This window comes from Malania oleifera, chromosome 1 (assembly GCF_029873635.1).
Source record: "Malania oleifera isolate guangnan ecotype guangnan chromosome 1, ASM2987363v1, whole genome shotgun sequence".
In the NCBI taxonomy this organism is placed as follows: domain Eukaryota; kingdom Viridiplantae; phylum Streptophyta; class Magnoliopsida; order Santalales; family Ximeniaceae; genus Malania; species Malania oleifera.
In genome coordinates this window covers 151897563-151922102 of record NC_080417.1, presented here as the reverse complement: position 1 = coordinate 151922102, position 24540 = coordinate 151897563, and the positions used below count along the sequence as shown (strand labels likewise).

At 38.1% G+C, this 24540-nt stretch overlaps 1 long non-coding RNA gene across 1 annotated transcript; it reads left to right on the top strand.

The window, feature by feature from the left end:
• Positions 1 to 191: 191 nt before the first annotated feature.
• LOC131156734 (uncharacterized) lies at positions 192 to 23017 on the top strand. The gene is made up of 2 exons (XR_009137060.1): positions 192 to 409; positions 22320 to 23017. It is a non-coding gene; the product is annotated as an uncharacterized LOC131156734 (long non-coding RNA).
• Positions 23018 to 24540: the final 1523 nt, after the last annotated feature.

Sequence of the window (24540 nt, the reverse complement as noted above, 5' to 3'; positions counted from 1 at the left end):
CAAAATAGGATGGGGCATGCTGAAACAAGGTGTGATACTTGGCAGCACTACAAACCAATAGCAGTCACTTGACAACTCTAAAGACCAGCAACCGACACCTAGCAACAGATGGGAGCACTGTAGGATCTTGTTGCCACCTGTTGTCGCAGCCCTATCATGTTTCTAGCCTATGAGGCACTTGGCAAGGAAATGGCAGCAAGTAACTATTGTCTTGACCTTTCCAGTCCTGCAGAGCAGCCTCAACACAGAAAAGAATACCACAAACTCTTGTTGGAAATCATAGTTCTAAGGAGAAAGAGAAAAAGGGAGATAACTCTGCAAAAAATCAAGGAAATTCAGAGAAAATCATGAGAAAATACAAGAAATTCAAAGGAAAGCTTAAACTAAATTGAAGAAGCTAAAAATCAAGGTAGGTGTTCTTAATTTTCATTTATTCACCTTGGGATTTTGGATATTCAAAGGAAAAAAGGGTAGAAACTTGCATAGAGTTGAATCCTAATAAGGAAGATTTAAGCTTCTTGTTTCTAATTACTTGATATGGTTGTATATATGTTTTCTTTGGATATCATATCTATATATCTTCTCTAGTTGGGAAATTTTCATGCGGTAGATATTCATCTTGTAAGTATGATTGTTTTACATACCATGGAAAAGCTTGTGTATGCATATATTGAATTCCTATTGTGTGTAATAGCTGGCACCAAGTGTTATTGTGGCTGTGATATTGTGGAATTTGAGCAAGTAGGGACTATGTCTCCCTTGAGTGAAAGACCCTAAATCTTCTGAGGGTATTTTTGCATTAAGCGACCAAGCTAGAATTTGGAACTTGTTGGTATTTCCACGTTAAGCAGTGGTTAGCCAAGCTGGAATTTGACACTTGTTTAAGATAAAATGTGCGCTTAGTTGGGACAATGCTGCTAGGATGAAAAAAATGTGTAAATGCATGCTATTTCGATGTTTTGTGAAGGTAACTTTAGATGAAGAGATTGCTTAGAACAAAAAGTGTGTTTTTGCACCATGATTATGCTTGCATATAAGAAACCACATGTTAAAGTATTAGAATCCTTATTAAATAAAGAGAAATTAAGAATTCCTACTAAGCTCATGGTTGCTCACCCTATTCTTTAATAATTTCAAGTTCAAACTGAAGGAGGACCCCACTTATTAAGTTCTCCAAGAGACCGTCATTTTTTATATGTATTACAAGTTGGTAAGAAGAGATAAGGATACTAATCATGTTCTTGGTTGGCGGTTATGTATGCAGATTAGGGAGTGTGAAAAATGTTGTATGTAAACTACATCATTGGCATGATCACATTCTTCTTCCCCCTCACCTGTACACTTCTCCTCAGCATTTTCACCTTCTCATGCCCAACTCCCTCAATTCTCCTAACCAACCAATAAGGTTTACCGGTTATGAACATAAGATATCGCCCAACCAATCCAAGTACTGCTCCACATTCATATCTGATCAATGCAACTTTCCAAAAGGAACCACTTATAAAATCTAAGTCATTACCGTGGAGCATAAAAGGTCGTGGTTGTGTTGCAATATGGTTTGAGAAAGTTATTGACAATGAAAACCTGCACAATCCCAAAATCTCAAAATATGAAAAGTTTGAAAATGTATCAAATTGACTTCTCGAGGTATAAGTCCAACCAGTTGGTTTTTGTGAAAGATTTAAGACTTCTAAAGATGACAAACTTGCCAATTGCTTAGGAATATCACCACTAAACTTGTTTGAGAAATAGACCAATCAAATTTCCTAACTAGGGTGGAATATCACCAATAAGGTTGTTATATGAACAGTTAAGTGCTTGAAGTTATTTAAGATTTACAATGATCGTTGGAATATTTCTTTGGAAACTATTATTTGACAAATCAATAATTGTAAAGATGGTGCGGATTTTGCCCATCTAAAATTCGAAACCTTTCATTGTCACCATCATGGAATATAGATGTAAGTCAGCGATCCTAATATATTGCAATGTGTATTTAGATTCATCCACATTCATCATGACTATCCAACTTTCAAAATATTTTGATGGCAAATGTGTCAACTATCTTGTTATTTCTGAGGTCTAAAACTTTTAAATTCACATGATCAACCAAAGATCAGGGCACCGGTCTTTCTAATTGATTAATGTTTAGGTGAAGATATTTCAATGAAAATGGAGAGGAGCAAAATTCCTTCACAAAATTATCAAGAACGATGCCATGAAACTAATTCATACGAAGATCCAAATCTACAAGTTAATAGTCGAGGTTCCCCAAACACAGTGGTATCAGCAGCTCTCAAACTATTGTTAGACAATTTTTGAATTCTGACGAAACTCACGCTACAAATTAAAGAAGGAATCTCTCCTCTCAATTGATTATTTGAGACTACGAGAGCTTGTAGGGAGGCTGGTGGAATTGGGAGTGGTCCTTGAATCATATTGTTTCGAATATCAAGAATTAGTAGATTCTTCCATGGAAGTTGTTGATCCAAACGTGCGAAAAAATAGAAAATGTTCATACTCTTCACAGGAATCAGTCCACATATTCAATGCCCATTTAGAGACCTCTCAAAGATTTTGTTGACTAATGAGTCCAAAAATTCTAAGCTCTATAGTCTCTTAGATTTGGGAATTCGCTTATGTTGTAAGACAACACCAATAGCGAAGACAAATTAGGGAAGGGAAGGCCGGTGGCTTTGGTGTGAGGCAATGATAGATTGCTGTATGAAAGATTTAAGAACCTCAAGGTTTACAAAGGTCGAAAAAAGTTGGAAGTCTAGGATACCACTCAAATTATAAGAGAGATCGAGGGAAATCAACCTGGAAAGGTGGGATAATTCAGGGGGAAGGGTGCCTGATAATCCCAAGTTGGAGAGGTTGAGATGGGTGAGACGAGGCAGTCGGCACCCAAACTCGGGTGAAATGGGGAACCCATTGAACGAACTGCAAGCAAGATTGAGCTTGCAGAGATGGCGAAGTGAGAAAAGGGAGGTATTGGGGAAAATGTTAGGTTTAAGAAGGAGCTGGCTGGAGCCGAGGTCGAGGCCAACGACGTCACCGGTAACCCTGTCACAGGTGACGCCATCCCGGCTGCAGCAATCACCCCCTCCTCCCGAGACACCATCTTTGGATAGGAAGGGTTACCATAATCCTCACATTCTGAAGATGTAGAGAAACGAGTGGAAAATAATTGGCTGAATTGAAGCAAAGCAGCACTCTGTTCACGATGACGCAATTGACTTGCAGCCGCGGCAGCAACAGCAGCAGAAGATTGATTAAGTGAGGAGGAGAAGGATGAGCAAAAGGAAGATACTTGAAACTGCAAGATCAAGAAGTGGATGCACCACAGGTACTGAGCCAACCATGCAAACCTCTCCGTTATACTAATTGATCTGATAGGATTATAACTTATATATGTGTGTGGAACCAAATACTTCGAATGCTATGAATGCAAACAGTGCAATATTCCAAAAGAAATTGCACAACATTAATGGACATTATCATCATTAGCAGGGTTTCATACCAGCTATACTAGCCTTTGAATATGTTTCATGCCCCTGATCTATTTTCATATCTCTATATTTTTTTTTCCCTTTGGAATATATATACACTGGTTGCACTAATTCCATTCAAAGTCTATGTTCCACACATGTTCTGGTACCTGTATAGACTGAAGGCAAGCTTGGGGGCTGGATTACCACAAATTGAAGACCCTATTGCCCAATGCCTTCACACGCCCAAGGTCATAGCTATAGCCAACTACCTCAACATATACCATCAATTGTGCCACAATATGCACATTTTTTTTTTTTTTTATATATATACATGTATATAAATGAAATGTAGTTCTACACAATATTGGTTAAGAATCATATAATAATTTGCAATTTTATTCTTTTTGGGTCATTGAAGATTCATTGGACCAAGGCTACACAATGAGTTAGCCCATTCGTGCCCTAACTTGAAAGTTTTGTGCTCTAGTTTTTGGGATGCTTTAGAAACATGTAATGTGAATTGACATCTAGTGTCACGAGTCAAAACTTGTTAGGGCATTATGCTTTCTTGTGACTATTGGTATTGTGCACATAAGATGAATAATCATAATGTAAAAATGGCACTCTAGGTTTTACTCATTGAATGTGATAATGCATTAGTATAAAATGGGAGTATGACTCTTCAATCGGTTTTATATTTCCTAGTACTAAAGCTAGAATAACATGTAAAGCTCTTTAGAGGAGGTTGAAAGTTCATTAATTATTGTAAAATTCACTAGCATTTGCAAACGTATTTAGCAAAGGAGGTGTTTAGCCTACTTACGTCCTTTGCTAAATGTTGTGGAAATTCGCAAGTGTACGAAATTGTAACAAGTAATATAGTGATAAAGAAGGATGTCGAACCCACGAGGACTATTTACCTATTAACTATTGAAATTGTTCTAATTCTAAATTATTTGAAAATCAAGAAAAGTGGTGAATTTTGAATCTGAAAAATAAAATAAAAACAAATAAAAGTAAATCAACTAAATACTTAAAAAGAAGAAGATTTCACCGAATAAGAAACACTAAGGCATTTGACTCACCTAACCAATCCAATCCCAAATCCTAATCATGCAATCAATCAATTATCATCCTATTTGACGGCGAAATATTCTAACTTATCTAAAACCCTCTTTCGAATAGAATTAGAAATACCTAAAATACGATAGTCTGCGATATGTCTATGCGAATTTAAAACATTTGAGTACATTAAGATTAATAATATATCACATAAAAGCTGCACAAATCACTTTGGCCCATTCTTGTCTTTCGTTCAATTCATGGCATACATCATACGAAGCTAAACTACATGTATCATCTCTCGAATTAATATGTACAACAAATCATTCAACTATTTGCTAGGTAATTGAAAGCATTAAACTCAATGATGTATGGTCAAAAGGAATGATAAAATTATGATCTATTCGAAATTGTCATGGAGAGGTTACATTGTAGCCTTACCAATATCAAGTAGCTCATAATAGAATCAAAATAAACCATAATGATTCTAGAATTCATGATAAAAATTGTACAAAGATAAGATGAAAGAATTAAAAAGGAAACTATATGTAGATTGAGAATCTCAATCGTCAACAACTCCAATTCAGCCTCTCTCTTTTCCAAGCTTCGAATTTCTCTCTAATGGTGAAAAGAATCCTCTTTTTTTTTTTTCCTAATTTCAAATCCCCTCCTTCTATAAAGCTCTGGTCGTCCCCCCTTCTTATCTCTCCAAAACAAGATCATCCAAATCCCTTCTTTTTCTGCCGCTACCTTGATGTGCGATTTTCTCTATCGAGATCTTCTCATTTTTGAAAGCATTCAATACAAAAGTTTTGTAGATATTAAGATCGCCCTTTTTGGAGCTTTGTAACAAAAGTTATGCTCCAAATACTGAAGGGTGTTTTAGGAAATTCGAGAAATAAATTTGAGTTTGAGAAGGACTCTTGATGAAGGGAATTTGAATTTGAAAAGTAAAGTTTCCTCCTTATCCCATGACTCCTTTAATTTATTTATTCCTAAATAAAAATAAACAAAATAAATCAAAACTCAAATAAATAAATTAATCAAATACAAACTAACATAAAAATAAGAGTGAAGGTATGACAAAACTTGTATAGAAATTAAACACATCACTAAACATGCATCGTATGTGGTAGTTGAGAGTAAATAATGTTCCTTTACTTTGTCTACTTGTTTAGTTGTTTGTTGCTTCCATGTAACTTTGTATTTGATGGTTAAGAATTTGTTTATGTGGTGAAACCGCGGTGTACTTACAGGTGACTAGTTAAGCAAGAGTGCTATAACTAGTGCCAAATGGACCTTCACAATGTGTGAAATGTTTGGCCCATGACACCCAGGAATGCTCTTGATCTATATTTTCTTAAAAGTGTTACTTTATTGCTTCCAATCCCACTCAATCTTGCTCAAGAGCACAAAAGCCTAATACATCATTTCTTGGTAGAGTAGACAAACTTCATTTTTGTCAAGATTTGATTAAAAATGAATGACTTAACTTAAAGATAGGCCTCTCCCTCTATTTATAATACAATTTAAATACATTTTAATGACATTAATACCCTTACTCATTAATTAACACACTAATACATTCAATTGAAATTAAGAAAAACTTCCCAAGAGGGGGGGTGAATTGGCTTTTAAAAATTTCTTTTGACTTCTTTTAAGAATCCTTAACTTCTTTAAACACTTAATTAATTCTTTAACTTGTTTGTTTAATTTCACCAATCACACAAGAACTTAATTCTTTTATCCAATCAATAACATAATTAAACAACCAATCAATTAAACACAATCTACAAACCAAACAATCAATTTATTTGTCAAGTACAAGTTAAACATCAAACAACCAAACCAAGATATAAGGTATTCAGCACTTTGGTAATATAAGATCTTGAGATTATTTGTTTGTTTATATAAGCCCCGTGATTATGAATTTTAAAACCTTGTGAAGAATGTAATTTAATATTCAACAATTCTTTCACAAACACAATAAAGCTTTTGTAGTCAGCCCTAGATATAAATTTTAATCAAGCCCTGTATATATGGATTTGCTTAATATGATGTTCAATACAACATTCAATCACTCTTTCCAAATATTCAAAACTCAAATAAACTTTCAGTTAATTTATCTTTGAGTGTTTAACCAAGAAACGTACTCCCGTATGGTTTCCGCAAGATATGGTTTCACCAACGTACTCCCTTTCGGTTTTCGCAACCCAAATCAAAATTAATGTTTAAGTTTACTTGATTTCCAAATATGCGTAGTATATTTGATTTTCAATTTAAATCATCCACGCAATTTTAAATATGTACTGAAAATAAAAATAGGGAAAGAGAGAGTGAGACGGAGATTTTTACGAGGTTCGGCTTATACCCAGCCTACGTCCTCGCCTTTGGCAAACCACCAAAGGATTCACTAAACCCGTTCCGTTGACGGGTGGAACAAAACCGATTACAACATTCATTGGTTAAGGCTAGAACCTACCTTCTCCAAATGATATTCGCTCGTTCGGTCACTCCTTACATAGGCTAGAGTCCGCCTCTCTAAGTAATATCCCCTTACTTAGCCAACGATCCAAACACCTTGGAACGTCAATGAACTACAAGAAATACAAGATAAAATTTGCGTACAAGTATACTCTCTCAAAGAGCAAGTTAGTACAATTTTAGCACTATATACTTCAATGTAAAATATCAATAGGAAATAGAATGAAACTCAAGTGTAGAATTCACCAATTTCCTTCTTAGAAGAGGATTAGCAGTAGGAATTCAAAGGAAGAAGGATCAGCACTTCAGAGTTCTCGACAAAAGAATTTTTCAATGAGTGAGCAAGAGAACTTAGGAAGAACAAGAGTACTTTCAGCTTCTCAAAATAGATTTTTCAATTCTTCTCTTTCTTTTTGTTTTACAAAACCATATATTTATAGGCTTTCAAACTTGCAAAAGTTTCCTTAAAGAGTTTCCCTATTTATTAGAATATTTAAGATTCAAACGGCTATAATTTAAAACATTAGAATTTTAAAAATCTGCTCGTTGAACAGTGTTTAAGTGTCTGACAGCAGTGACCCCGTTTTAGTGTATTGGCCATAACTTTTTTCTGTATAACTCCAAATTAGGTGTTCTTGGTGTCAAAAGAAAGTTAAGAGAAAATACTACAACTTCCATGTTGACCACTCTTTAAAATAATGAGTGTTTGATAGAGAAAAATTCACCTCAATGTGGCTGTTTAAAAACTGACAGCATTTGGGAAAAACTCTTTTTGGTGCTTTTTATTCCAAAGATGATTCTAACCTTTTTTAAACAATTTTTGACCTTATAAAAATATTTTTCAGGTATTTTAAAAAGTGTCTAGGTCTAAGAAATTAACCTAAGAGCTTCAAAATATTTCAAACAATATTTTAAACATTAAAGCACTTACATGAGACTTCTAAAATATTAATATTCAAAGTTCTTGAGTCTTCATGCTTTGTCCTTGGATTGAATCCATCTTTTCTTCAAGCTTCCATATTCTTTAAGCTTTCTTACTTTGCCTTTCTTTGGATCTTTTGACTTTAATATGCCTTGACTTTCAATAACTTCTTCATGTCCTTATGTTCTTCAACAAGTAATTCATGTCTTGGCTCATTTAAGCTTCATTTGATCCTTGTGAGTACTTTGACCTTGCTTCCATCATATTTGATCCTTGTTGGCACTTTGACCTTACTTTCATATATATGAACCCTGAAATATCATTACTCACACAAATACATTAAATTTCACTTGTTTGTTAGTATCAAAACAAGATAACAAGATTTTAAACTTTGTAAGGCCAACATCAATAATAATAATAATAATAATGCTAAAAAACATATATAACCTCTAACACACCCGCTTAAGCTGGAGCATAAATGTGATAAACTCCTAGCTTGTTACAAATGAATCTAACACGGGCACCCCGCTCGAAGCTTTGGTAAACAAATCAGCAAGCTGCATGTCCAACTTCACATAAGTGGTTGTAATAAGCTTTTGCACAAGTTTCTCTCAAACAAAGTAGCAATCAACTTCAATGTGCCTTATAAGCTCATGAAAGACCGGGTTGGAGGCAATATGAAGAGCAACTTGATTATTACACATCGACTTCATAGGCTGAGAATGCGGAAAACCAAAACATGTCAACCAGACAAGCTCAGGTAGTGTGAACCAAAGTTCTATAGTTTGGTTCAACACTTGACCTTGCCCCCACAATTTGTTTCTTACTTTTCCAAGAAGCCAAAATACCACCAACCAAGATACAATACCCAGTGGTGGATATCCGATCGGAAGGCGATCTAGCCCAATTTGCATTTGTATATCCATGGATATAAAAGTGTGACCCTAACCACGATATAAAAGACCACTCCTAGGTGCACCTTTGAGATATATCAAGATGCAAATTATTGCGTCCCAATGAGTCCTCTGAGAATCTAGAAATTTACTCACAACACTTGTTGCAAAAGATATATCCAACCGAGTAGTTGTGATACAATTAAACCTTCCAACAAGTCTTAGTATTGTCTAGGATTAGGTAGCAAATCACCTATATCCGACATTAACTTGTTGTTAAGATCCATGGGTGTATCAACCGGTTTAGATCCCAACAAGGTAGTTTCGTCTAACAGATCAAGAACATACTTCCTTAATGATACAATAGTTCCAATATGAGGTCTCGATACTTCTATACCCAAGAAGTATTTCAATAGTTCCAAATCTTTGGTTTGAAACTTAATCTATAGAAAAAGTTTGAGACTCTGGATACCTTTATCATCATCACTTGTAATAACAACATCATCCACATAAACAACAAGAAGGATCCCACTCGATGAAGTGTGACGATAAAACACGGAATGATCCATAGCACACCATCGAAGACCAAACTCAATTACGACAACATTAAAGCAACCAAACGATGCTCTAGGAGACAGTTTTAAATCATATAAAGCCTTTTTGAGCCGAAACACTATGCCTAACTCCCCATGAGCAACAAACCCAAGTGGTTGCTCCATATAAACCCTCTCCTCAAGGTCACCATGCAAGAAAGCATTTTTTACATCTAATTGATGCAAAGGCTAGCGACAAGTAGTAGCCAACGAGATGAACAAACGTACTAATGTAAGTTTGGCAACCGAGAAAAAGTAAGAATAATCCAAACTTTACATCTAAGTGTATCCCTTAGCAACAAGATAGACCTTTAGATGAGCCGCATAACAATCAGGGTTGACTTATACAAGTAAACCCAGTGACAGTCGACCATTTTCATGTAAAGCATTTATCTCTTCAACCATAGCATCCCTCAACCCTGAATGGGCTAAGACATCTAAAACAAATTTAGGAAGGGTAGTAGATGATAAAGCAGTGACGAAACAATAATAAAAGGGTGATAAGGAGTCATAAAAAACATAGTTAGAGGTGGGGTTTTGAGTACATATGCATTTACCTTTCCGAACAACAATAGGATAATCATGGGCAGTATAATCATCAGACGAGGAAACCAAAGGCATGGTAGTAGAAGATAGAGAAGACTCTTTTCCTTGGAGTCACCTTCGTGAATATACCTACAAATTAGGATGATCAAGGCGATGAGAAGGACTCGAAGTACATGGAGAGTCAGATGGCTAGTTAGGCAAGGACAACAACATAGAATCTGGAAGATTAGGCAAAAGAATAGACTCATTAAGCTCATAAGCACTCACTGATTGGGAGTAGTGAGGTGAAGACTCAATGAAGGTAACATCTGTAGAAACAGAGAAGCAATGCAACATAGGACTATAACAATGATATCCCTCTTGAGTATATGAGTAGCCTAGAAAGACACATTTTATAGCATGAGGATCCAACTTATTCATCCAAGGAGTTAGTTGATGAACAAAGAGCACACATCCAAATATACGAGAAGGAAAAGCAAATAAAGGTGAATTAGGAAAGAGAATGAGGTAGGGAATTTTACCACTAAGAATAGAGGATGACATTTTGTTAATCAGATAACAAGCAGTAAGTACAACATCATTCCAAAACACTTTAGGTACATGCATTTGATAAAGTAAAGTGCGAGTGATCTCAAGAAGAGCAACCCCATTTTGTTGAGGAGTGAGGGCGTAGGATAATTGATGAACAATACCAAATAGAGTCATATAAGTAGTAAATTGTGTACTTAAAAACTCTTTAGCATTATCACTTCAAAGTATTCAAACCGAAAAACCAAATTGAGTCCTTATTTAAAAAAAAAGAAAGGCACAAAATACATGAAATAACTCAGAACGATCTTTTATTAAATATAACCAAGTCATTCTTGAATGATCATCTACAAAGGTTACAAAGTACTGAAAACCCAACTTGGACACGACCCTATTAGGACCTCATACATCTGAATGAACTAACATAAAGGGGCTTGCAACCTGTTTATTGACTTGGGAAGCAAAATAAACATGATGGTGCTTTCCCAACTAACAAGACTCACAATCAAGGCTAGACACAAAATTTAAACTAGGAATAAGACATTTTAACTTTTCCAATGAAGGATGGCCTAAGAGACAATGAATTTGGAAAGGCATGGTAGCAGTTTTGCAAGCAGTAGAAGGAGATAATAGAAGCTCAAAGTGATAGAGTCCACCAGCTTCACGCCCTCCGCCAATTGTCTTCCTCATCTGCAAATCCTTAATAACCATATAATCAGGGAAGAATGTCACAAAACAATTCATGGATTTAGTAATTTTTCTAATGGACATAAGATTGAAAAAAAATTTGGGAATATATAAAACCGAAGAAAGAGAAATAGAAGAAGTGGGATTTACAATCCCAATCCCAATTCCCTTTACTACAGTAGTGGATCCATCCGTAAGAGTAACACAAGGTAAATTTGCAGGATACTAAAGAGTGGAGAAAAAGCTAGGTATACCAATGATATGATCAATGGCAACGAAGTCTATGACCCAAGTACTAGGACGAGAAGTACTGGATGATAGGCATACTATGTGCTTACCTGTTTGGGCAAGAGATGCAATGGGAGGAGAAGCTTTTTATGATGTTTGATACTGCTGCAACTTGGAATACTATTCCTCTAACATAGAGTAGGTTGCTCCCCACTTAACCCCAAAGATGAAGAGGCAATGGTGGTTGCATCAGCTATCCCCAAAGGTGTGAAGTCAGTTGTGGCTGCATTTGCAACACGTGAAGGTTTGATGTGAAGATCCCAACTATAATCATTTCGTCCACAATGAATGCACTTGTGAGGAGTGCCTTTGCCTTGTCCATCTCTACCACTATGACGACTCAAACCATTGTGATAACTTTTGTAGTTGTTTGGTAGAGAACTAGAATCACTCTATGTAGCAAAGGCCATTTTCTCAGAGCTAAATGCAAGAGTAGGAGAATGTGTGCTAAAGGAAGTAGGAAGGACACAAGAATAAACATTAGCAAATGATGGTAGCTTGGCACTATTGAGTATATCAGACCGAACTGCCTCAAACCCAGATCTCAAGCTTGCTAGAACATGAAGAACTGTCATCTACTCCATTTGCTTCTACATCTCACGAATGTTGGTAGTTATAGGCTGCACGACGTTAAGCTCCTCATGAATACACTTTATCTCTCCAAAATAACATGTAATGCTCCTATCTCCTTGTTGTAATGGAAAGTACTCCAAGGATAAATCATACAAACTTGTAATGTTATTAGAGTAAAGAAGTTTGATATAATCCCAAATATCCTTGCACGTATCTAGATGCATACACATCCATGCAATATGTGGCTCCATCGAATTCCATAAAAAGAAAACAATCAAGGCATCTTCCTGAACCCACACATCTTTTATCTTCTTATTAGAAGAATCAGATTAGAGCAAGTGGTCAGATTTCCCGAACATTTTTATACCATTGAACATAGTTCTTTTCATCCAACTTTTTTGTCGTTATTTGTGGCAGTGATGTAGGAAACACATTTTTGGGATTCATAAATTTCATCCCAACACTCACAAATCAGAAATCACACCAAAAAAAAAAAAGAACACTCAAAACTAATTGGGACAATCACAAATTTTGTGAAGCACCAACACAGTGACAGATAAGGTGAACAACTCACTGTTGGATATAATGCTGCCACAACACTCACAAATCAAAAACCACACTAAAAACAAGAAGAACAATCAATAATCGAAACAATCACAAACCATGTGAAGCACTGACACAACCACAAACAAGGTGAACAACTCACTAACGGATATAGCATTGCCATAACCTCACAACTGAACATACAAACGCTGCCACGACTCCAAAACTCACAAGGAAGCCTTTACAAACCTTGAATAACGGAATACTACGAGTGCATGGTCGAAAAAGGTTGAATTTTTAGGCAAAAAAGTGGCCTAACAGCTTGATAATATAGTCTAAAGAAGGAATCAAAGCATGGCAGAAGAAAAAAAAAAAAAGTAGCTGGAACTGCTCTCACACACTGGCATGTGGGGTACCCCTTGCCAACATTTGGCCCTCGTGTGGGGACATGTGGGGTGCCCTCCAGTGGTGGGGTTTTATAGGGTGGGTTGTTCGAAAGGGGGGGGGGGGGTATGATTATGGTATATGAAGGAGGTGGATTAAGGAAGAATAGTCATGAGAATGGTGTTTTCTGGTGACGGCTAAGGGAAATAGGATATAAATAGGATTATGCTCTAATATCATGTTTAAGATTTGATTAAAAATGAATGACCTAATGAGAAAGAAAGAGGTGAAATGAAAAATATCCCCTATTCTTCTACCGTAGGGAGTTTGATGTATGTCATGGTGTGTGCTAGCTCAGATATTGCTGAAGCAGTGGGCGTTGTGAGTAGATTTCTTGCTAGTCCTAGTAAAGAACATTGGATGGTGGTGATGTTGAGACCTGAAGAATTATAGAAATTAAGTAAATAAAAGAAATGAGAGCAAAGGATTTTTTTTTTCAAAAGGGAATCAGCAGGGTCTCATCAACGAGCGCAGAGTGTTTGTCGACGAGTAGTCTTCTTGGGATCGTCAATGAGGTGACGTGTTTCGTCGACGAAAACTTACGGAGAGGGGTTTAGCAAAGCCTAAATTTTGTCGACAAGAGTTACGAGTTCGTCGACTAACTCCCTTCATGGACTCGTCGACGAGGTGACGTGCCTCGTCGACGAGCCCGCACTTTATAAATAAGCTCAAATCAGGAATCAACGAGAAATTTGCATGCAGATTTTCCTTCTCTCTCTAAAAATTGTCCTCCCCACCTTCTCTCTAAATTTTCGGCTTCGTTCTTCATCGATTTAATGATCAGAAGCCGCCACGCTACTCTTGGGAAGATTCTCTTCAAGTCTGCTAGAGTAGTTCGTTGCTTAGGCGAACTTGGGTACCATCACAAAATTTGGGTATGTTTGTTATTTTAAGTTTTATAAGGTATTTGGTATTTCTAAACTGAGAAAAATGCTTTAGATAGAATAATACTGAAATTTTGTTAGGGGAAAATGTGAATTTCAGGGTGATGAGCTGGGAACACCACAGGTGCATGTTTGGTTAAATTTGTGGGTTTCTCAGTAAGTCGGGTAAAGGGATATATTAAGTCAACATTTTTCATGAAATTATTTATTATTATACAACATTTATTTTCAGAAAAATATGTATGATATGGAACTATGTTTGGAAATACTACTGTTGAATAAGGAAATGGTTTTAATACATTTTATCAGGAAATATGATTTTAGTTCAGATTTTATGTTAAAACATTACTTAACACTTGTGTGGCATGAGTATGATTTTCCATGAAAATTACACCAAAATATTATGTTTTCTTCAGAATAAACATGTTATGGCAGTTTTCAAGAAAACCATAAAAACAGTACATGAACAATGGTTTTGAAATATTATGTTAAACAATACAGAAACTTCATGATACAGTATGTTATATTATGGCCGGTGCAGATGTCGTGATTTATATGTTATGACATGGCCGGCGCAGATGTCGTGACTTACATGTTATGATTTGCTGGCACAGATGTCGTGATTATGTATAATATGTCAGATTTCATGAAAAATACTATCATGTCAGATATTATTATAAAAATGAAATAGCCATGTATCAGTATATAAAACGTACTATATGATATCAGAGCTTGGATGACTTAGTTTAGTTTCACGAAACACGATACCGTAGCTATATGTTCAAGTTCATGTTAGTGCTACCACATATCTCAGATAGAGTGTGGGAGATGACAGTCGATGTGGCCTCATGGTAGTGTAGATGTCCCTCTGGAAGTTCGGACCAGGAGGGGCAAGCCCATCGTACTTACAGACTTATGTTTGACTTAGCGTGGTCGGCCAGCCATTGCTAGGTCCTGCTTTCGGGCCACATAACCTAGTCATGTGGGGGTAAGACCTGACATCATTTAACTATCCATCGAGGGTATTATTTCATATATTGTATAGCTATATAAGATGATTTACATGTTACATAAATATAGCATGATATGTACATTATGATTGATTATGTTTATTCAGAAATGAAACTGATAATTTTTTTTTACAGATATGATTTATGTATAGTATATATTTACTACATGGAAATACCCATGTTGTCACACACTGATGTTAGTTTATTTCTCTTACTGAGAGGTGTCTCACCCCAGCATTATAAACATTTTAGGAAATCTAGGTAGAAGAGCAGAGAGAGCCCACAGTAGTAGAAGTGGACCGAGCTATCCTGTTAGTAGGGTAAGTGGTTGAGCTAGGGTCAGATGAGTTTTTGGATTGAGACCCTAGGATTCTTTTTGGTCTTTTGTGGATGATTGTATGTATATGACAGATTCAGTAGAACTCTGGTATGGTTTCTGGTGTTGTATGACATGTATGTAATTTTATATTTTTCGGTGCTTAGGTATTAGGGTTGTACGACAAGTATATCCCTGGTACCCATGGGTCCAAGTTGATCATGATCATGAAAGTTTAGCAGGATGTTAGAATTATTAATATTATTATTACGTAGAAAAAAAAATAATATGGTAAAATAGGTAGGTCGTTACAGGTGAAGTGGTTAATAAGGAACCTTAGGGGCACATGTGGTCTATGCTTGTGCTTTGGAGGTGTTAAACCAAATTTGGTAGGCTATACAGATTCTGATACGGACATTGATGTTGATACTAGAAGATCTACTTCGGGCTACATTTTCACTTTTGGAGGGGGAGCGGTTCTTGGCAATCCAAACTTCAAAATTGTGTTGCTCTTTCTACTATGGAAGTGGAATATATTGTTGCCAATGAAACATGCAAATAGATGTTGCGGCTAGAAGAATTATTGGATGAGTTAGGAATGAAGCAAGGTGAGCATATTGTGTTTTTTGATAGTCAGAGTGTCATTCATCTTAGCAAGAATGCTACTTATCATGCTAGAACAAAAGAACATTGATGTGTGATATTAGATCCGTGAAGTGTTAGAGAAACACTTGATGAAGCTTATAAATATTCCAACGGATCGTAATCCATCTGACATGTTAATCAAGGTTCTTACAAAGGAGAAGCAAGAGCTTTGTAGGAACTTGATGGAGGTAAGAGCATGATGCACGACACTTGGGCATGGAGTCCATCTATCAATGAAGTTCTACCCATGGGTCTAGAGGGGGAGGTTGTTGGGCCTATAAAGAGCAAATGGTCTAGCCCATGTGGAGTAAATGTTTGGGCCTTTATGGTGGCTGGGCCAAGCCCATTTTTAGGCCTTAAATCCATCACTTGCAGCTAAAATTTGATGGGAATTGGCAGCTGTTGTAGATGCACAAAATTCTGGCAGAAAATAGAGAAGAAGAGAGGGGCAAAGGAAGGGTTTTTCAACTTAAGGCGAAGTGCTGCATTCTTGAGGTGATTCAACCATTTTTCTGCTATAAGAGAGGTTATCCTTGCTTCCTAACAGCTCGATTCTCTTCATTACAACTAGATTTGTGTTCTTTAGATGAGTAATTCACTTGGGTCTTGTTGTAGAAGCTTGAATAATATTCATTGTAGTTGGGCAGCTTGTGTAGCTGTAATTCCTTGTTGTTTCAGATCTCTTGTAACTCTATTTGGTGCTAGTGGATTCCATTTATGCCCCGTGGTTTTTACCTCTGGTTTCTTGGAGGGTTTTTCACATTAAATCTTAGTGCCATTAATTGTTGTTCTTGATTGCTATTTGATGGATCCATACCCAGTCAAAGCAGACGGCTGCTGCTCCTTCAACATCTACGGCTCCGGCTGCTTCTCCGTCAACCTTTGCTGCTCCACCTGCTCTGCCGGACATGTTGACATTTGCCACCGCCCGTTGAAGTTTTTGCTCCCGCTTGTGTGTATATATATGTGCTGTGTGTGGAGTTGTATATGTGATAAGAGATAAGAGAGAGTTGAGTGAGTACTGAGTGATTGTATCCTCCTCCTCCTCTCTGTTTTTCCAGTAAATAATCTCTCGCTCCCGTGGACGTAGGCCGGAATTTGGCCGAACCACGTAACTCCGGTGTCAATATTGGTGTGTTTGCTTTATTTATTTTATCTATTCATCAATTACTTGATCTGTAAAACCCCAACAAAGTGGTATCAGAGCGGTTGTTGGAGTAGAATTCCAGATCGGAGAAAATTCCCAGATTTTGAGCCTCTGTCCAGTAGCTCAAAATTTAATTTTGAGGCTACCACCGAACTCCTCTCATCAAGATGAAGCCAACAGTGTCAATCGGAGCTCCAAAGAGCATCAGAGTAGGCCGCACGCGCCTACACGCGCCTCCAACGTCCAGGGGACGTTTCCACGTGCCCACACGCGCCGGCTGAAGCTCGGGAGTGGTCTCACGAGCCTCCACGCGCCGGCGATGCCTCGGCAGAACCATCCACGCGCCTCCACGCGCCGGTGAGTGCACGGCCGGACGGCGGAAGGTTGAAGACGACGCCACGTCAGCGCCACGTCACCGGGACCCGCGCCGCGTCAGCGTCCAGTCAGCCTGACGCGTCAGCGCCACGTCAGCGGGACCCGCGCCGCGTCAGTGACACGTGGCGCCCAGTCAGCAAACCGGTCAACGCCACGTCAGCACACGTTGACCAATTTTGACCGAAGTTTGACCAGGCCTTTAAAGGCCATTTCAGGTCCGTTTTTCGAACAACTTAAGCCATTTCGAGGGTTTTTGACCGTTCTGGACGCAACCGTATATTCAGTTTCTTGAGATTCTGTCCCGAATTTTCTGTACAAGCAAGTTAGTGCTTAAAATCAATGGAGGAATCAGACTCGGGTACTATGATCAAGCTCACAGCCTCCAATTACACTCTGTGGAGGTCTCGGATGGAGGATCTCCTTAATTGTAAGGATCTGGCAGATCCTTTGGATTATAAAGGTATGAAACCAGATTCCATCAAAGATGACGATTGGAGAAGAATGAATAGGAAGACCATTGGTCAAATCAGACAATGGATTGACCACAAGGTATATCATCATGTCGCACAAGAGACTGATGCTTATAGTCTTTGGGAGAAGCTGGAAAACATGTACCAGGCCAAGACTGCTCGCAACAAAGCCATGTTAATGAGACGGCTTGTTAATCTGAAGTTAAAAAGCGGGACCTCTATAGCTGAACATACTAGTGAGTTCCAAAATCTAGTAAATCAGCTTTCATCAGTAAAGATGGATCTTGGCGATGAAGCAGAAGCATTGTTGCTTCTTAGCTCCTTACCAGATAGCTAGGAGACATTGGTCATTACTCTCAGCAATTCAGCTCCTGACGGCAAACTTACCATGGCGATGGTAAAAGATGCTTTATTCAACGAAGAAGCCAGGAGAAAAGAAATAGGTGCAGATCAGTCACAGGCCTTTGTTACTGAAACCAGAGGCCGACCTCAAGAAAGTACCAGTACCAGAAGTCGAGGTAGAAGCAAATCTAGAGGAAGATCCCAGGATCGCGGCAGATTCAATGATGGTAAAAATTGGCAGAGAGGGAAAATCTCTTGCTGCTATTGTGGCATTGAAGGCCATATGAAGAAAGATTGTCGAAAATTTCGACGAGATCATGGTCAAAGCCACCAGCAACAAAAGAAGGAGGAAGGTGAGAACTCGGTCACCTTAACGCAAGATATATCAATTTTCTCAATTGATGAAGATGCATGTTGTCATATTGGGAACCACGACACTGAATGGGTGGTAGACAAAGCAGCCTCCTACCATGCCACTCCCCACAAAGAATTCTTCACGATGTATAAATCTGGAGATTTTGGTACAGTAAAGATGGGGAACACTAGTTCTTCTCAGATCGTGGGAATCGGAGATGTGCAGATTGTGACCAATATTGGTTGCACCATAACACTAAAGGATGTGCGACATGTACCAGACCTTCGGCTAAACCTTATTTCTGGGGCAGCCCTTGATAAACAGGGCTACGAAAGCTACTTTGGGAAAGGTGCTTGGAAATTATCAAAAGGTAATTTGACAATAGCACGAGGACGCATTTGCTGCACATTGTACAAAACGCAGGTGAAGATTTGTACTGATGCCATCAATACAATGGAAGATGAAGCATCACCAAACCTATGGCACAAGAGACTCGGACACGTGAGAGAAAAAGGGCTCCTTACACTGGCGAAGAAGGCATTTATAAAAATCACAAAAGGTATTGCCTTAAACCCATGTGATCACTGCTTATTTGGGAAACAACATAGAGTTTCATTTAGTTCCTCTATGAAGAGAAGGCCAAAGCCATTGAGTTTGGTACATTCTGATGTATGCGGACCCATTGAAGTAGAATCAATCGGCGGCAACAAGTATTTTGTTACCTTTATTGACGACGCTTCAAGGAAGGTGTGGGTATATTTTTTGAAAACAAAGGACCAGGTTTTCAAATATTTCAAGGAATTTCATGCTATGGTGGAGAGGCAAACAGGGAAGAAATTGAAGTGCCTCCGGACAGACAATGGAGGCGAATATACTTCCAACGAGTTCAGAGCATACCGTACTGAACGTGGTATTAGGCATGAAAAGACGATCCCACGTACCCCACAACATAATGGTGTAGCTGAGAGAATGAATCGGACCATTATGGAGAGAGTTAGAAGCATGCTCAGTATAACTAAAATACCTAAGCCATTCTGGGGGGAAGCTGTTCGTGCCGCATGTTACCTTATTAACAGATCACCGTCAGCACCACTTAACTTTGGAATTCCAGAGAAAGAATGGACCAGAAGAAAAGTTTCTTACACTCATCTAAGAGTGTTTGGGTGCAAAGCTTTTGCATATATATCTAATGAGCAGAGGCAAAAGCTCGACGTGAAATCCATTCCATGTATCTTTATTGGCTATGGAGATGATGAATTCGGCTACAGATTATGGGATCCAGAGAGGAAGCAGGTCATCAGATCGAGAGATGTGGTTTTCCATGAAAACCAGGTGTTTGAGGACTTTGAACCACAAACAAAGTCTATCCAGCCTAGTTCCAGTGCTCCTGACATTGTAACAGATCCTACACCATCATATTCTCCCACAAACCATGGAGAATTGCAGGATGATCCTTTGGAAACAGATGTAGAAGGTGTTGAGCAGGGGGAGCAACAACCCCCTTCACCAGAAATTGCAGAATCATCACAGCAGTCAGATGATGAGGTATATCCTCCTCCAGAAGAAGCTGAGCCCAGAAGATCTGAAAGAGGTCGTATTCTGATTCCGTCAAGAAGATATCCAGAATCAGAATATCTTTTACTCACTGATGAGAGGGAGCCAGAAAGTTTCCAAGAGGTCCAGTCTCATACCGACAAAGCCAAATGGATAGAAGCTATGAAAGCAGAGGTAAATTCTTTACATAAGAATCAAACGTATGAGCTGGTAAGACTTCCCAAAGGGAAGAGAGCACTAAGGAACAAATGGGTGTTCAAGTTTAAGAAAGATGGCAGTGGAAAAATTGTGACGCATAAAGCCAGATTGGTCGTCAAAGGTTTCGAACAGAAGAAAGGTGTTGACTTTGACGAGATATTTTCGCCAGTAGTGAAAATGACAACAATTCGAGTCATACTCGGATTAGTAGCCAAGATGAATCTAGAGCTTGAACAAATGGATGTGAAGACAGCCTTCTTACATGGAGACTTGGAAGAAGACATCTACATGGAGCAACCAGAAGGATTTGAAGTTCCAGGGAAAGAACATCTAGTCTGCAGGTTGAAGAAAAGTCTCTACGGTCTTAAGCAAGCACCGAGACAGTGGTATAGAAAATTTGACTCTTTCATGGTGAGTCACGGATACAAGAGGACTGCAGCAGATTAGTGTGCATATGTTCAGATATTTCCTGATGGTAATCTTGTCATCCTATTACTCTATGTTGATGACATGTTGATAATTGGTCAGGATACAAGCAAGATCAACAAGCTAAAGATGGAGTTGTCTAAGTCTTTTGAAATGAAGGACTTAGGCCCAGCTCAGCAGATCCTAGGCATCAGGATCAGTCGCGACAGGAAAGCCAGAAAGTTATAGTTATCACAGGAGAAGTATATTGAACGGGTAATCAAAAAGTTCAACATGGAAAGTGCCAAGCCAATAAGTACTCCACTGGCTAATCATTTCAAGCTAAGCAAGAAGTTGTCTCACTCATCAAGGGAAGAAATGTCAATAATCCCATACTCATCAGCAGTTGGAAGCTTGATGTACGCAATGGTATGTACGAGACCAGACATTGCCCACGCTGGAGGTGTTGTGAGCAGGTTTCTTTCCAATCCAGGGAAAGACCATTGGGAAGCTGTGAAATGGATTCTCAAGTACTTGAAAGGTACATCGGGATTATGCTTATGTTTCGGGGAAGCTGAACCAATCTTGGAGGGTTACACTGATGCAGACATGGCTGGTGATCTTGATGGAAGAAAGTCCACATCAGGTTTTTTGTTCACCTTTGCAGGGGGAGCTGTATCAAGGCAGTCAAAGTTGCAAAAGTGTGTTGCCCTATCCACAACAGAAGCAGAATATATTGCCGCAGCGGAAGCTGGGAAGGAGATGTTGTGGTTAAAGCGGTTTCTTCAAGAGTTAGGAATCAAACAGGAAGAATACAAGTTACATTGTGATAGTCAGAGTGCACTGGACTTGAGCAAGAATTCAATGTACCATTCCCGAACAAAACATATTGACATTCGCTATCACTGGATACGCGAAGTGATGGAACAACAACTGTTGAAGTTAGTCAAAATTCATACTAAAGAAAATCCGGCAGACATGTTAACAAAGGGAGTAACCTATGAGAAGCTCCAGCTATGTAGGGATATAGCTGGGATGGATGTCAATTGAAGATTAACATATTATTCTTCTCCTATGGGTATGGAGGGGGAGAATTGATGGATCCATACCCAGTCAAAGCAGACGGCTGCTGCTCCTTCAACATCTACGGCGCCGGCTGCTTCTTCGTCAACCTTTGCTGCTCCACCTGCTCTGCCGGACATGTTGACATTTGCCACCGCCCGTTGAAGTTTTTGCTCCCGCTTGTGTGTATATATATGTGCTGTGTGTGGAGTTGTATATGTGATAAGAGATAAGAGAGAGTTGAGTGAGTACTGAGTGATTGTATCCTCCTCCTCCTCTCTGTTTTTCCAGTAAATAATCTCTCGCTCCCGTGGACGTAGGCCGGAATTTGGCCGAACCACGTAACTCCGGTGTCAATATTGGTGTGTGTGCTTTATTTATTTTATCTATTCATCAATTACTTGATCTGTAAAACCCCAACACTATTGTGGTAAACTTGCTGGAATTGTATTTCTGTTCACTTAGGTATTTTAGGCTCATTTTTTTAACACAAACTCAGGTGAAATGGGGACCCCATTGAACAAATTGCAAGCAAGGTTGAGCTCGCGGAGATGGCGAAGTGAGAAGAGGGAGGTATTGGGGAAAATGTTAGGTTTAAGGAGCTGGCTAGAGCTGAGGTCAAGGCTGATGACGTCACCTGTGATAGGCCTGTGATCCCGTCACAAGTGACACCATCCCAGCTGCAACAATCATTCCGCTCCTTCCAAGACCCTTCTCTGGTATCTCACCAAGAGCAAATGCATCAATGGAAAACAATTGGCTGAACTGGAGCAGAGCAGCACTCTGTTAATGAGGATACAATAGGCACCCCCACCACCACCACAGCTACGCCACTGGAAGAGTGATCAAGTGAAGAGTAGGAGGAGAAGGATGAGCAAATGGGAAGTACTCCAAATTGCAATGTCAGGAAGTATAAGTGCATATGTGGGCCACAAGTACTGAGCTATCCAACCATACCTCTCCATGATACTAGTTAATCAATCTTAATTATGTTCTTATGTGTATATATGTGTGCACATGTATATATATTGTTGGCTTGTTGCTAGCTAGTAGAAAATAGAAAATAGGATAAAATGTGTAACACAAGTTGTAAGTCCAACCCAAAGCGTGGAACCAAGTACTTTGAATGGCATTCACGCAAACAATGTAATACTCCAAAAGAAAATTGCAAAACATTGGACATGGAGATTGAAATTATGAAAACATGTGCAAGTATCAAATTAAAAGAATAAAAGCTAAGGTTAGGAGCCACCATAAGCAGCATAGCTATAAAAGTACCCCTAATTTCAGCAAGCAAAACCACCTTGTAAAATATCCTTTTTTTAAGGGCATAAGTATATTCTCCATCTACTTTCTTTGGCAATACATAGGTGCCTTCGCAAATCAAAAGATCAAACAAGTTGTTTTAATGGTTTGAAAAACTATGACATCATTGTATAGATGACAGTATTATGGCATTGACACAAAAGGCAACACCCACCACCAGCATCACCAGTTTCAGAACAGAACTGTTTCTTGCATTACTCTTCATCATAATCCTTTTCACACCCTCACAGAAAAACTGCTTTGGATTGGCTAAGCATTTGAGATCTTCAATGCATAGTGAGCCAGTACAAAAAAATGAAATAATAGAGGATGATGTAAATGATCCAAGTAAAGTGATGTTCAAACTAAACTGGGGCTGATAAAATGTATAACCATTTTTGAAATTTTTGGTAATCTAAATCCTGCATGTAGTGCAGCACAGATATGAAAATGTGGGATATGGCCAACTCAAAAACACTGCAAAAGCAGTTCATCTTGCTAAAGAACTCCTTCTGAGGCTAAAGAGGAGTCTGAGTAATTTTTTTTACAATTACGTCAAATTCAAATTATTAACTGAAGGCATTGCACGAGCGGCGAAAGAAATTTAAAAATTAAAACGAAATTAAAAATCACTTTTAATAGGTGTGGAAAAAAAACAGGGATGTCGGAGCTCGCCACTAACCTTTAGTGCGGTTAGAACACATGATTACTACCCCGTTAGGAGTAGATCGTCTACATTACCAGAGTTGGGGTCGGGAGTTTCGGTTACACGAGGGGAAGGTACTAGCACCCCCTACGCGCCCGTTCTTACGAACGGTACCTAATAATTTGAAATTATCCCTAAGTAATCTAATAATTCTTCAAATTACTCTTATTTATGAATTTATAAATACAATGTGAAAAATAAATAAATAATAAACGATAACTATATACATATATAATCCCTCAGAGCTTAGGATACTGAAGCCCGAAGGCTCATACCCCCGCAATAAAATCATAGGGATTATAAAATCAAAATTATTTAAGAAAATACGCTCCCACATTTTAAAATTGTAAGTAAAAGTTTTATAGGAAAATATTAGTATGGATGGTTTTAATAATAGATATAATAATTTAAACATAATAAATAAATAAATAAAATAGTAATAAACTAGAATATTAGGATACCAAAATACGTACTAATCAACATATATAATAGAAGCTAAAATATCTAACATACCAATAATAGTAGAATATAAACAATAATATAGACTAAGATAATAAGCAAATATTAAAATACTACATGTGCGTTATAAACAAAAATACTTAAACATACCATAATAGCACATAATTACGATAATATAAATATCCACACATAATATAATACGTAATAGATTACTATAATACTATATATACTAAACATACCATATAATAGC